This window comes from Battus philenor, unplaced genomic scaffold (genome assembly GCF_028537555.1).
Source record: "Battus philenor isolate CCGP_79_NKW_IND1 unplaced genomic scaffold, ilBatPhil1.0.hap1 SCAF_20, whole genome shotgun sequence".
NCBI lineage: Eukaryota > Metazoa > Arthropoda > Insecta > Lepidoptera > Papilionidae > Battus > Battus philenor.
The window spans coordinates 2,310,399-2,325,250 of NW_027181683.1; the positions used below are offsets into that span (position 1 = coordinate 2,310,399).

Below are 14,852 nucleotides of genomic sequence, written 5' to 3' on the forward strand. Positions count from 1 at the left end.
ATAATAATATATGTTGCTTACAATCGAAAACTTGTTCTATTTTCATCACAATAAGGTACAAAACCCAATTGTGTATTGTATTTCAAGCAATGGTCCCAGTAAAGGACCCTGGGAGCAGCTTATATGTCTAGCCTCGCCTTCAGCATTCTTTCACTTTAAAAATAGTGAACTAGTAAATTCTAACAGCCAAAAAGCAATGGTCAGTTACAAAAAAGGATAATAAACACGGCGAAGTACCGTAAAACTAACGTAAACGTAAAAGGAAATTCAAACATCGCGTTCTCTTAACTGACGTAACATACACAATTACATGAAAATGTGCTACTGATGAAGTAAAAAGATCATTAAATAAACACAAAGCAAGCATCCTGTTTGCTGTAAGTAAATATAAAAAGAAACCGATGAGTAAGCGTTTATATTATTAATATATATAAACTAATCTAATGTCGTTTAAATATCCAGGAATGAAATATGACACGTAACCTTGGCATGTTACCACGTGAATATCTTTTTTCATATATATGCAGGACTACTTTTTATGTTCTTCTTCTATTCAGCCGATAGGCGCCCACTACAATCAATAAGTTCCTCTCTTCCTTAAAGACCACCACGATGATCGATCGTGCGCTACCCGCACTCAATGAAGGGTCTACCTACTGGTACTGGGTACCTTTCGGTTGCATGAGCGATATACACCACCCGCTGCCATTTCAGACGAGAAATTTTTCAAGCTACGTCTGTTATTTTCGTTCTTCTTCGTATCTCTTCATTTCTATTCGAACTTGAAGTAAAACTCCGAACATAACCCTCTTCACTGCTCCCTGGGTGACCTGGAGTTTTCTCATAACGCCCGCACTACTGCTTCCAAAATGGCATTTGTAGATTCCGCTGGTTTGAAGTGTCATGACGCAGTGGATCCCTTGCCCAGGGCCTCTTTCGAAGTAGTGAAACTCCAGGGCTAAACATACATTTATAAGAATGGAGATTTGTGAAAGGAGATCACGAGTTCGATTCCCGGGATAGGATCTTATATAATTCACACTTTTTGCATTACACATATAGATTTACCATAGCTAATTAACAAGTTTAAAAAAGGATGAGCAGCAGTGTCCTCTGTGTACCATAATACCACAATGCTATCGCCAACCCGCCCAGCGTGGCGATTATGGTATATGCCCCCTATATATATATATATAGAGAGAGAGAGAGAGAGAGAGAGAGGCCTGCGATCATAGGCTGCGAATTCGATTCCCGGGATACAGTCTTATTTATAATTCACACAACAATTAATCAGAAAATGGGCAGCAGCGCCACCTGCGTACCATAATACCACACTATAATCGTCAACCCGCCTGTAAATCGTGGCGATTATGGTATCTTCATAAATATCTTTTGAAAAGCCTATGCCATGTAGTGGACGTTTATGGGCTATAACTACGACTCTTAAGTAGAGAAGTGATCTAAAGCTACAAATTCTAAATAATACTCTCAAGCTATTATAATTATTCTAAAGAATACTCTCAAGTAATTATTTTTGGCACGCAACGAATCGAGGACAACAGAGTAGCGACTTGTTGTTGTTGACGTCGTAATGTTTGTAATATTGAGATTGATGGATGTCCTATTTTTAAGAATTTTGTTGTACACTATGTCGAATTAATAAGTATATTTGATGAACAGTTGTGATAAAATAGGAAATGTAGTATTTTAGTACAAGGCAGCTGCATTATTATTGTTCTATTTCACGGTATCAATAATGAATCAGTGAATTTCGCATCGATATCTCACTGAAGGCGCATAGTTTAAGATAAATACGTCATCGCTTACTGACCTTTAAGTTGGCGTTTCATAAACGTTTGTATAAAAGCATGCGCGTGCGCAGCCCGTACGACGTTAAAGAAACAAAGTCGCGAATGAGTCGAGGGGAGCCGTTGTGTCATCGGATGTTTTAAATATTGACATCGACACTGGTACGGTTTCAGTGTGTTGTGCTTAACATTGTGGAGTGGTTGGGGTTACGGAGAAGTTTTTAATTTTATTGTGAGTTCTTTTATTATTATTTTTTTTATATTTATTTTAATATCGTCTATAAATTTTATGTGGCAATTTTTTATATATTTTCAAGGTGTTCCAAATTTCAATAATTTGCTTTTTTTAAAAAACTCTTTAACATTTATATTATCTACATAATTCTGCATTAAAATTATAATTACTATCTATCAAAGGGTTAAATTAAAAATTACGTAAAGAAAATTTCGTTACAAAATTTAGGGTGTTCGTTGATGTCTTTTTTATGAAATATTTCGGCTCGGGGACAAAAAAAATTAATTTCTATTGAAATTATCAACCACTATTTGTCTCAAACAGTAAAGAATAAGTTTGTTACTGACTTTAGATATATGATGAAATATATCATGAAAATTGATTTCGTCATGAAAAACTTTCACCGGATGGAAAATTTTCAGAACTGAAACAACTTTCACGAGTTTTTCGCTCTTAGTAAATTGTTAATCATTTAAAAATCTTTTTTTTTAAAGAAAATAACTTAATAAAATATATAGCATTACAAATTATTACGTATTTAGGCCATGTGAAATCACTAAAAACTTTATTTATTGCTACAAACATATGTCCCACTTTCAAATAGTTGTTCATGTGTTATTATGAAAATATCTGTTCATCAATCAATAATCGAAGTTGCATTACGTGTGAGTGTCACTTATGTTGAGTGATCGGCATTATTTGGTTTGGTGTTTCTTAACACAGTTGACTTAAAATCCCACTTAACGTCAACTAACAATCACCCGTTGGCAGCAACTTTGACAAAGGTATCCTGAAGTACATGTGTCAAAAACATTACATTTAAGTCCTTCTTCCCTTTTATAAATTTTAATTTTTTGGTTCTCCAAAAAAAGGTTAAACTAAAAGTGATAAGGAGTAACATTGAAAATACAATAAAACACAATGTGTACTTTAAAACGAAGGACACAGAGTACGTATTACTTTAAAAAAACAGCAAATAAGTTATGATTATTCATTTACGTTCCGAACATTTTAAGATGATGTTTTTAAATTACTTTAAAGAATAGCTGAATACATAAGTTTCTGATGTGAAGGCTGTGAATTCATTAGGTTCTTGTCTTTGTAATAAAATAGAAAATATTATATATAACATTTTAATTCAATTGATACATTTTTATTTACAATATAATTTCTTTATTGAATTTTATATGTTTTTATGACTATTATTTTTAGTTCATCATTACCATTTCAATTGTAGGTCATCCACAGTCGTAGAAGACTTCCTAGATTTCATTGTAGGACATTTAAATAGGCTTCCCCGCATATTCCTCACAATTGCTAAAAGGACTGCTTTTATTGCACCTTTTTGGGGCCTCTCGTACCACCTATCATATTGAGAACTGGGACTATTTTATTTTAAATATTTTTATAACTTATGTTTCTTATCACCCTCCTCATGCGTCTTTACAATTTCTATTACTCTACTTCTTCTATTCTTCACATTTTACTTCACGCTCTTCATTAGGACTGGTTGACCCGCATCTAACGTTTGGTACAAACTAAACAAGGTCATATATCCATTTTGTGGATAGATGTCCAAGGCTGCGCTTGAGGGTCTGTGGTTTTCAGAACATATAGCCTGTCGGGGATCTGTGCACTCTGTCGCCTCCCAATGTCACTTACCAATCCGCAAGGATATGTCAGTCACTTTCGTCCGTTTGCGGAACTTCTTATTCTTGAGGAATTGGATTTCTAGAAAATCCAATGTGTCTATGGCTCGTTAAACGAGTGTGACCTTGTTACTAATACCCGAATTAAAAGACTTGACTGAGATCTTCTTTAGTTACTAAACTGGTAAATAAATATATTGTCATTAATAACTTTTAATCATTTTATTTTCTTTAAATAATAGATTATCAAAAAGCATAACACCTAGAAGCTATGTTTTTCCTAGACAAGTTTTTCGTAATTTTTTTGTAATAAAATAATGTATTTTGCATCGATTTGTAAATATATAAATATGTAAATTGTTGCTGTAAATGGTTTAACAATGAAAAAAAAAATCTCTTAATTATTTATTCGCATTAAATAAATTATATATTCGCATTTGCTCACGCAGGAAACGATGAAGTATTAGTTGTCTAAACTCTAAGATGGATGATATAATTATGTCGTTGTGAGCGTAGAATGAACAGCAAGTCACTGTGAGATCTATTGTTAAACATATTTCTCCCGTGCTCTGTTTCTGTTCGCCACATTCTTAGATAGCAAAACATTATTAGTTTTAATATCCCATGGACTTAGCTGTCATTATGTTTAATCATAGCTAAGTTATTAAACTCAAGATCATACATCATCTGGTTACGAATTTTATAAGTATCATATAAAAATATTTTTATGTTCTCATAATTCAACGTCAATTTGTAGCCAAAATCGGATGGTAAAGCAAGAATAACCTAACTCAAAAAAATTAATCAAAATTACTTTTTTTCGTGTTTAAAAATTTTTTACATCCTACGACGTTCTTAACGTTGGTATGGCTACAGATATTTACTTTGTTCGCTCTAATGTTACTATGATAAAAATACATTTTGCAATAGTCCGATTTTGCAACAAAATAAAAGCTTCTATCAAACCGCGTAACTAATGACTGCATCATACATTCACTGATTATTTTATATTCGTATCGATTTACATAAATATTTTTATTTTGGTTTAGTCACTATTTCACTTAATACTTGAAATCAAAGTGACGTTGGGACATCCTGTAAATCAAATATTATAACAGAGATATATTGAGAACATTTTTGTTAAATAATATTTGGTTACCAAGGTAGCAGCCGATACGTCGCCAATCTCACGTAATGCTGCTGATGTCTATATTTACAAAAAGAACTAACAAAGACTTAAAAGTTTTAAATAATAGTTTTTTGTACAACCAGTCAATGAATATACATACCTTTTAAATATAATTATTTATTATTATCACTATTTATATACTTTTTAACCTTTGTACTTTTATATTATGTCTGTTTGTCAATAGATGGCTCTATAGGTAAATGTTGGTTGATACATCTAGTTATCGATAAGCATCGCTTTGAATATTAAAAAATCACCAGAGCCGACGAGAAACTCGACAGTTGCTCTTTACAAATATAGTTTAACAACATTTAATTCCACACATTAACATTAGTATACAATTCTTAGATAGAATAATATACTTTTTTCGATAATATTTTTAATAAATGGTTTTAAATTTCTCCAGTGACAGTTCTGAAATTGATTGTAAAAATTTATTGTACATACTTATACCTTGACGAGAACAACATTAGCAAGGTAGTCTGAACACCCTGAAGGCCGTTTGAAACCGTTCCCAGCCTATCTCTAGCAGTGGACATCCTATGTCCAAAACGATAATGATGATGACGAAGAAGTAATGTTTCTTAGTTACGCGCTTTATTAAGAAAAGTTTTTTTTTTTAAATTCAGTTTAGTTTTGGACCATAATCGAATCTATTAAATAACAATAGAATAAATTATAGACCATATTTATATGTATTTCGTATCTAAACTGTATTATTACAGTCGCTAATCTGTGTTCATATATTACAATGTTTCGTTTTTTAAACCGTTGTCAAATGTTTTTGGCACTATGATATTTATTTCATGACCCTGTTTTTTTTTTTAATTTCTTTGTGTGAGGTAGGGACTTTACAATTTCGAGTTAGCTAATTTTTGCAGTATTTATGTTTTAATTTTTCTTTCTTTTTTTTATTTTTCACATTCTTTGCATCCTTCACGATTTCTTTCATTCATCACATTTTGATCCCTTTTCGCACACTGCCTTAATTCCTTCATTTATATTCCTTGCACTATCATTTACAACTGATAGTAGTAGTCAGGTTTTTGCAATTGCTTGACATTCCCACTTATATATTTATACTTATATATTAAAATTATTATTTATATCGATGGAGGTAATACCGATAGATAGATATTTTCAAAGTTTAATGTTTTCCTATATTTTCATCTTACCAAATCAAAAAAGAGAGTTCGGTAATGCTTAAATATTAAATATTTTTTTTATTATATTACAACCCAAACCCATTAGGCGACAACTTCTGAGCCACTAGTTGTATAACACAGTCATAAGTGACGACCCGGCCGGTTATTCAACGAGAATTCCGAGCAGACGTTGTGAAACTCGTGGCGTCACCCGGATATTTCTGGCGGCATGCAAATGAACACCGTGACAGATGGCCGAATGACCGGACCCCCGTCCGGGCCAACCGGCTGTCTGAAAGTGGACTTTCGCACGTGTGTTCTCGGCCTAAAACGAAACAAAGACTTTTACATAGAACAAAAGGCCGGTACTATGACTAATTATATTTTAGACTAGACCAGTTTCCTTCAAAATCCAACGACATTTCTAAATTTATATAAATAAATTACTGTTCTTAATATATAAGGGTGACCGGAAAGTAATGACACTTTCTTAACTTAAATTCACGCGACTAAATTTTTAACAAGTTTTTATTTCTAATCAACAATATATTCGCCTTTGTTGTGAACAATCTTTTGCCATCTAGTATACAAATTTTCAATAAGAGCGGTAACAATCAATCGGTTTTTTTTTTTAATATGAAGACAGAAACAACAATACAACAATACAAGACAGAAACACTTTTGGTTCCCCTAATATATCTATCTATATTTACAATAGACAACATAAATAACAATAATAAATTAAAATATTTCTGCGTGTGTAATCTATATGTGCAGTACTTTAAAACATGTCGCGATTCAATATATATATATATGTATTTATATATATATGTACATATATATATATATATATATATATATATATATATATATATATATATAGATATTTGGAACGGCACAAAAAATTAGTTGTCATTCAAATCATCTTAAATAGAATTCTTGACTGTATGATCAGAATTTTTGTATATTTTGACAATGAAATAATATTAAAATTCAATGTTTATATGCCTTGTACTAAACAAAACTTGGTAAAACGTAAATGACTCATTATTTATTTGATTATATATTAGGTGCTGAAATTTGGGAACCATCAGTTTATTTTAGTTATTTTACAAAGATTTTAGAAATTATAAATTCCGTATTTTAAACCATTTAAAAAATACAATTGTTTCGCTTTATAAATGAAAAATACGATAATATTTTACATAAATATCTTGTATTACTTTAAATATAATTTACAAAAAAGATATTAGCATTAATTTTTGTTTCCACGACTATAACATTTTTCTATTGTAGTTAAAAATCAATTAAAAACGTCAAATCGAAAATTAAAAAAAAACAATCAACATAGACGTAGATTGATATTTTGCTATCGTGTAAACGCATTCTTGCTCGTTATGAGTAAAATATAAGTTTTAGAATACACATAAAGCCTCTTTGTAAATCTTTTACCAATGCATTTCTACGAGCAATGAAATATTTATTTCAATGTTCATTACATGTTAAGTATTTACGTGTCAATCGTTTACGAGTTATAGGAACTCGACATGGATGTTTCATTAATTAGATTCTCCAAATGCAATATAAGCAAACATTTTACGATGTAATAAAACGTTTTACTATCTGTTTGTTGCCTTTTATATTTATAAATAGTTTTCGCTTGTATCCGTTTGATTTAATCTGCATATACTTATGGCAGAGGGCAGATATATCATGGAGAACAACATATCGTGGTACGTCCACCAAAGAGGCGGACATAAGATGCGACCTTATTGAAGTCGTCCGTCAACCGGACATATCAGTAAACTATGAGAGAGGTTTATACATGTCGCCGGACATTTAACAGCTTAGGATTTTCGATTGTTTGTATTTTAGATACCATTTGTACACTTTCGCATAATAACGTAAATTCAACATTACTCTCCTTGTGAATCGATTCAATATAGAGCGAAGGCTTCCCTCTTGTTCCTGAATGAATTAATACCCAAACCACTAAGATTCTTTCCCCCAAGCCGACTGATCCCCGTTGGGGCAGCTGACCAAAACCTTCCAGTAAATAATAAAGCACTGATACAAAAACTACAATACATTGGAACATTCAATGCACGACCTATAGCATCCATAAGTGGATTAAGCTAGCCAAAAACAGAGAAAAGTGCAACAACAAAAACTGAGGTTCCTATCTAAAGAAAGTTTCCAAATGAAACAACATAACAAATAAAATACAAATTAATGTAAAATTTTCTTATTTTATCAGACATTTATATTATATATGTAAACGAAAATAAAAAGGTTTTAATATTTTTATTATAAGGTTCCTTGACGTAAATAAGGTTTTCTGTTTAACTTTAACACCTTTTGAACAGCACCGTACTTAAATAATATTGAATACATATTTTTAATCAAAAACGTGTAATGTACCAACTGTGCTTCAAGAGGTTATTGTTTAACTTAATCAAAAAAACGAAAATAAAAATATTCTTTATTCGGCTTCCATTCAGTCCTATTACAATTCTATGGGAGTGGTATATGTAGAACAGACGATGTCCTACGGTATATTATATAGTTATAATATAATTTGATAATGAGAATTGATAGCCGAGCGGTAGAGAAATGACACTTGCTATCATGGGTTCGATTCCCATGATACAATATTTTATAATTCACACTTTGTGCATTAATTATATAGAATTGTCAATGCTAACAAACAAGTTTTCAGAAGATAGGCAGCAGCGTCCTCTGCATATAGCCCACACAGATAGTACCATACCACACAGCAATCGCTAACCCACTTACCAAGCGTGGCGATTACGATTTATCCCCCTATTGATATCTTTGGTGGCTTCAGGCTGAAATAACGAGGACCTCGATTTTAATAATCCTAGAAAAAGATTATATTCTCTATTTAAATAGGCGTTTACAAGCACTTTCATAGCGTTAATCAACATAAAATATTAGCATTGTTGTCCCTATAAGAAGCTACCACCGGCTTAGAAATCAGTTCTGTTGAGAAAAGCAAGAAATTCAACAGTTGGTATTTACAAATGTAGTTTTATAAAGAGTTTTAAATATCTCTGTCTAAGTTATGTTATGAGGGTAAGAGAAGGGTGTAATAAGTCCAAAGTTACGATGTTTTCAACTTGCGTAAGTGAGGGTTCGTCGATTATTTTCATTCTACGTAAGCCAGTATAACTTTGTCTTTTTCTCCGCAACGGAAAACTTTCCCACCATGGATTATAACTCATTAAAAAGAGGACAAGGCCTAACATTCCTCCAACTTCATCTCAAAGACGCGACCAAGAACCTGTTCCGATTGGAACTTATTAACACAAACCTCCAATTGCACTTGCGTCGTACACTCATGCGTATGTAATTACAAATTATCATATCCAATCCCACACATTTATTGTTTTTCCCAAAGCTTGTGCTACCTTCTAAAAATACAAGTAATAAATGTAATAAAATATCGAATATTTTAAAAGTTATTTATTTTTTTATTATGTTTGTTATAACAGAGCAATATAGCAGAGGCTAAATGCGTGTAAAAGTGTGAACTTTCAAAACGCTATTACGAAAGGATGTACGAACCGGACCTATAGTGATGGGATGCGGTAACATTGACACTGTTATCGATATGATAGTATCGATGTATAGAGATAATATCATGGTAGCTATACATTCGATTTTACCCACTTTTATTCTTGTGAAGCCGCAACAGTTAAAAGGTTCACTTTAAACTGAACAAATATATTTTCAGCGACATATTTATTATGCACTGGCCAGATTGTTTTAAGATTTTAAAAAGAAATTACAAGGAAGAATTGCTTGTTTGAAGGCTCCTGAAGAATGACGACATTAATAAAATGTTAAGTTTATTTATATTACAACAGAAAATTTCAAGTTAGTGCAGATTATTGCTTTATCTTAGGGTAATCGGGTACCGTAGATTTAGGGTAATGAAATATTGGAAATATTTTTTTAATACTGATACACTCTATCTTATTTTTGGGAATAGGAATTTTTTATGATTAATAATTTTTTCACATTTCTTTTTATTGTCATTCTCTTGTATCGATCTTCATAATATCATTCATTCATTCTCTAACTATCATACTTTAAAAAATTCTTACATTCTCATTTATGCTTTATTTCCTTCTTTGAATTGCCTCTCATCCTCTCCTCAATTATCACAGTAAAGGATCTAGTTGGCGAGCTCATAGAAGTACGGTATGGAAGAGAATTTCATGTTTCAAATATATAACTGTTGTCCATTCTGTTCATAAGCCTCTCCCATACATTTCTAATAAGAATGGTTAAACCAGGCCCTATTCACCTTGTGGACCGCGTTTCGCTTGGCAGTGCGTGGTCTTCACTCCAGAAATAAGGCCTGAGGTGCCATTTATTATCCATACTGGCAACTGCCAATTGAACTTGCCAATCCGCTGGCCTATGATATGTACTCTGAACATCAAAAACCTTTAGTTGGCATTGTGATGTATAACTTAGATGAAACAGCTTCAAACACATCGTGTATTTATACTAAATATGTCTCTTCAATATTTTATTCTTTTCTCGTCCCCTATACGGTACAATGTGATAATAGCCAAAAAAACATCAAATTCCAAAAACGTTTTTTATTACATTTATGTTAATACATACAAATTAAATATTATAAATACTTTTAATACTTTCGAACATAAGTTATATGAAAAAAACAAGTTTGATATTGTTTATGGCTGATTAATGAACTGATTTAAACACCAATAAATACTGGCTGTGTACAAAAACATATTTCGTTCGCTGACATTTTATGAAAAAAAAATTACACATTCAAAATTCTTGGTGTTCGTTCTAAGAACCAAAATTTCTTTTGATGCAATAATTCATTGATAGAAAATAAATACTTCAGTTTATTGATGAATTTACATGTTTGTAATTTTATAAAGATTAATTAAATAATTAAAATTAAGTAATTGAGGTTATATTTAAACTTAAAAAACTCTTTTTATGACAGATTATTTCTTCTAACAAAAATTACACAATATTGCTATAATATGTACTACTCAGATGTTATTAAATACAAAAACACAAATGACTCAGATGATAATTTTAAATTTCAATAAAATTAACATTACAGTATCTTTCTAAAACTATCGCGTTTTAGTAGTAAAATAAATTATTGTAACCGATTTCACAGAGATCGGTTTATTTATTTATTCATTTAATATTATTTATAATAAACGTTAGGATACATTTAAATAGTCTCACAATAATATACAAAAAAGTACAAACGACGTTCTTATCACACGAAGCAATCTCTTACAGACAACTATAGTATGAAAACAGTAGAAGTATAAATAATGGGTAGTTAATGTTTACAAAACATATATATATATATATATATATACAAACAAATGTATATAAACATATATACATATGTATATATTTATAATAAAGAATGTATGATACATATATAAATGTAATGCAATATTGTATTGATTTATACAAGTTTTAATAAAATAGGTAGTCAAACATTTTAAAATCTGTATCATGTTGGCTATTTATTGCCCTAATGGATAATAACAAATCGATCCATCGACGACTGGACATACTGTATATCGGAATATATTTCATATATACCAAAGCACTAAAAGGGGGCCTTGTTTGGTACTCTTTCGTTATGATAATGTCCTAACAAATCCTAAGTTACCTGTATTATAAAAATGATTACATTAATGGCAAACGAAATGCAAATATTACAAATAAAGTAACTGAGTTTTTTATCCAACCATTGCCGTATGTCTAGATATTGCCTAAACACAGCAAGCTGTGGCCACTTAGATAACCCACACCAAATTGGTTTCATCTGAAGCACTTACAACACAAATATTGAGTTAGATAAACGATCGACCCGACCCGTGGGCCGATTTTGCGAACGTACATATTACCATAAATCACATTGCGAAACTGTCCCATATTGACGACATTCGAAAGTTGTGTTCCTTCAGCGGTTTGACCCATCGGGTCAGTTGATGACACTGCTCCAGTTTTAATCTATGATACGAACATTTGCGAACGCAATACGCAATTGGCTTTATCCATAATAACCTTTGACTCGTTATTTTTTTTTTAATTTTAAATGTTTTTTATTTATTCTTAACCTGATATACAATAACATACCAACATAAAAATAAGATTAATTTGACAGTAATAGTCAACGTTTATTATTTAAAAAAAAAACTATTTTTTACTGTCAGATTAACATACTCAATGTGTCGATAATAATACATAACAAGAGTGACATTTTAAAGATGGCCGACAGATAGAATATTCTTTTTAATGTAGGATAATTTTTAATTTTTAGGATTATATAATAATTATCTTAAAATAATATCGTACGCTAATTTATTACTATACTATATTAATATAAATACTTTTTATATCATTCTACACACCAAATAATATCTATATACCTAGATATTTAAATTAATAAACTTTATTAATGTTGAAAAAAATAAATCATTATTTATAGGTCGAAAAAATATGATTTCAAATTTTTTTTCTTTTCGGATTTCTATCGTCGCACCGTCCATATGTATCATTTAAAGGCATATTACTATCACTAACAGGTCTCCCCTAAAGATATCTATGGGGTATGTACCATAAATATATCATAGTAAGCAAAGAAAACTGCTGTCCATCTTCAGGAAACTTGTTAGTGAACAATGGCAAACCCTGTAATTAATGCACAAAGTGTGAAATATATATAAGGCTGTATCCTGGGAATAGAACCTGCAACTTAGGATCGCAAGTCTCAGTTCTTACCGCTACCACTGCACAAAAAATATATTATTAGTTGTGGCTTTTAATGTTTACACTATGATTTCAATTAAAAATTATTTATATTTCTATAACTGGGGAAGTTGTTTTGAAAAATGTATTAGTACGCATATATTCGCTCATGAAACTAATTATTGATGAGGTCGGAATGTTCTCGAAAGACGACCACACACGACAGCTAGTAGATGCGGCATAGTCCCCCAATTATACCAACGACATAGTTACGTCGCAGATTGTCGGTGGAGACGGGCAACTCAAAAGCGGTCATAGTAGCGTTCTTTGGAGCTATGAGCTTCTATCGCCTGAAAAAGAGTAAATAAATGTTGTTGAATATAAATCAATCAATTGCTTTATTGGTTAAGGCAACGAACATGACATATGAATAGGTAAAAAACTTAAAAAGACATAATCCACTGCAATTTATATACAAATAATCACAAACCAATCAAATCAATTCAAAAGCTTCATTTTTTATCGCTTCCATGATTATTACGTAAAATGATACTGAGCTATTGAACCAAGCCCGATGCGGATCTGTCTAATTATAATCTGTGCAAATATTACTAATATTTACGATTAAAAAAAAACTTTGCGAAAGACGTGCTGTTTGTTCTGCCACTCGTACGATGGTCGCATGTTTTGATTCAAACCATAATTCTGGTATACAGTGTGATTTCCTTTTATTTTAATTTAAACAATTCCTAGTTAATAAGTAATGTGTTAAAAATTATAGAAGGATTAATAATAACATAAATATACTAATAATAATACACAATAGACGATATTAACTGTAAAATTATATTATACAGTTCTTTATTCATTACATAATTTTTCTTTGTGTATATCAGTTGATACCGCTATATTGGAAGAAACTACTGAATGCGATAAAACCACGAATTGTACTAATGTTTTGTTATAGTGACACTTTTATACGATGTTTATTGGTTGTAAATTTTTTTACGTATTAAATAATTTTTGCAACAATTTATACATACTTCGTATGGAAACATGACTTTAAAATATTGTAAGTGATGACAAACTTGAAATAAAAATTATCGTGAAACCATTCCAGTATTCTTATACGATTTAGGAAAATAAAAAAAATCATTTGAAAAAATTAGTAAGTCGTAAAATACTTCTATCGGTATTAACATTTAATAGGCACATACTTGTAACTAAGAAAGTGCATTTAAATATATATAATGATTAGTTATTGCTGTAAAAACTTTAACGTTGTGAATGAATAGCTCATTTCTCAGCAAAAAGCTTAAAAGTTTTTACACTTATTGCCAATCACCCTGTATAAAATAATCACTATTAGATACATATTTTCTCTAATCGAACGCGATAGAGCGATAACTTCTGTTAGTACAAAGTCTGCAGGTACAGATAGTAAACTATAATTAAATTTTAATATATAGAAATACGTCAAAACTTTTTTATTTTCAATTTATCAACGTCCTCATTATTTATGAAACCATATATTAATTATCAGCAAATGGGCTATGCTGTTTAAAGTTTCTTATTCTGTACATATATATGCAATACAAAGAAAAGTCACAAATCTTAAAATGTTACCAGATTCAACTCAAAACCTTTGACATTGACATTGCTGACAACTTAGTAGGCTGCATCTTTGGAACGTGTTTGACATGACACGTGATGTGACGTAAGTGACTGCCCACTGAATAGAGATGTCAATCTGACACACCATCCGCCCATGAGGACGCCGAAAAGGTTATAGCGGACAATGGAGCACAAAAATGTATTTAGCCTTAACATTGTCCTTGACAATAATAAAAAGCAATTTTTATTAATATCATATATTACTTTTTATAAATACAAGATAATTAATTGAAGATGTTATAGTTTTAAAATTGTGAATCTTTAGCTTGTTTTCTCATTAATTAATAACGCAAAGGTAGTATAAAAAGAAAAAGAATTTTCAAAATTCGAATCATCACGTATTAAAATTGTATATATCAT

General features: G+C 30.9%; 1 protein-coding gene across 1 annotated transcript in view; it reads left to right on the forward strand.

The window, feature by feature from the left end:
- Positions 1-1,904: 1,904 nt before the first annotated feature.
- Positions 1,905-14,852, forward strand: part of LOC137923080 (uncharacterized) — a 67,151-nt gene continuing 54,203 nt past the window's right edge. Inside the window, exon 1 of the mRNA XM_068766211.1 lies at positions 1,905-2,040. The gene's annotated coding sequence lies outside the window, so the exon portion shown is untranslated. The remainder of the gene's footprint in view (positions 2,041-14,852) is intronic.